Source organism: Cupressus sempervirens, chromosome 2 (genome assembly GCF_028749045.1).
Source record: "Cupressus sempervirens isolate cs-2001-9-10 chromosome 2, ASM2874904v1, whole genome shotgun sequence".
Classification (NCBI taxonomy): domain Eukaryota; kingdom Viridiplantae; phylum Streptophyta; class Pinopsida; order Cupressales; family Cupressaceae; genus Cupressus; species Cupressus sempervirens.
The window spans coordinates 293,003,859-293,005,490 of record NC_143119.1 but is presented as its reverse complement, the minus strand read 5'-3'; positions in this window follow the sequence as shown (position 1 = coordinate 293,005,490).

The window sequence follows — 1,632 nt, the reverse complement described above, 5'->3', positions numbered from 1 at the left end:
TAAAGAGATCAATCTATTCAAGAGCTTCTTCAAAATTCTTCTTCAAGTGTTACATATCCATACGGATCTTATTCAAGCTATTAAGCCTCTTTTGAATAAGTAGGGTTTAATACCAATTGTTAGAAATAGATAATATTGAGAGGGGGGGTGAATCAGTATTTTCAATCTCTTTACCCACAACTAAATATTATTAATTACTTTTCCATAAGCATAATAAAGATAACCAATAGTGCTAAACAATAAGAACAACCATACATGAAGAGAACTCATAACACCATAACTAGGGAAACCCTAGCCAAGAAAAACCCTAGTGGTGATGGAACCCACAAGATGATTCACTATATAAATAATATGATTAAGGATATTGACCCTATTAGGAGTCTATGAAGAATGCATAGTATCTCGAGTCCCTATTAGGAGACTAGGCCTTGTTAGAAGCTTCAATCCTATTAGGATTTGGTAGATCATATACAAATGTGTGCAAGAAGAGCCCACTACCCTAACATGTAACTATACAAATAAGTTATTCAAGAGAATAGATATACATAAAAAACTAAATCACCTATACTTCACAAATTATTTGAGTCAATTCTTCATACAAATATTGTCTGTACACATATCAATCTACATCATACTCACATAACATCACATTTACTTGTCACTTATGTTTCATAACATTCACATTACTTGACAATTGCTAGTTACATACACCTTAACTTTGCAAATGAAGTTCTTTATTTATACCAAGAATATCAATAATTCCTCCTTAATTGGCTCACATATCATCCTTAGATTCAGCTCATCAAGATTTAATAATTAAAACAATTATTCAAGTCATTTAACTCATTCTAATGACATGCTTTTTTCTACATTGCAACATCACTGCATCACTAATTCTATCATAACTTGAATTCACTTGATTGTATGGACATGCACACTAATATTCATCATCAAGATGACATCATGTGTCTCCGGTTAACTATGCAAGAGAATATTCAGCTATCATCAAATCTTTTCATGCTACTATAACACTATCTAATACTTAGACAATTTTCTTTCACAAATAAACATAACAAAACTATAAAACAAATGTTGCCATAAATGACAACCACATAACTCACCTTATCTAATTGATTGGTCATATTGCTAACACACAACTCTTCTAGCTATCACTCACATATGCCACATTTGCAAGCATTCTGCCACTACTTTCCTAGTGTTGGTGATGGTGGTTGGCGTTGCCACTCAGTTTCCCTACCCCATAGTGGAACAGGCTAGTCCCCTAGCCTGGTGGCTCCTCCTCCTAGTCTGTGGTGTGTTGTTTCTAGAAAGTGGCCCTTTCACCTATAATTTTCCATCTCAACTCCATTTTCGGATACCAAGGATACTAACCAAGCCTCTGATGATGTTGTTGATGGTTAGACTATTCCTAGCATGCCTGCTAATCCCAAAGATGACTGGGGATTTCATGATCAAGATGAACCACCCCCATTAGCCGACACTATTTTAGCTACCTAAGGGTTGCTTCTTAAATGTTTTTTTGATGAATAGATGTTGATTCCAGCTTCAATTATGTGAAATTTTGCAAGGCAATCTTATATCCCCTGACCCTTTTTTGTGAATTGAAATCTT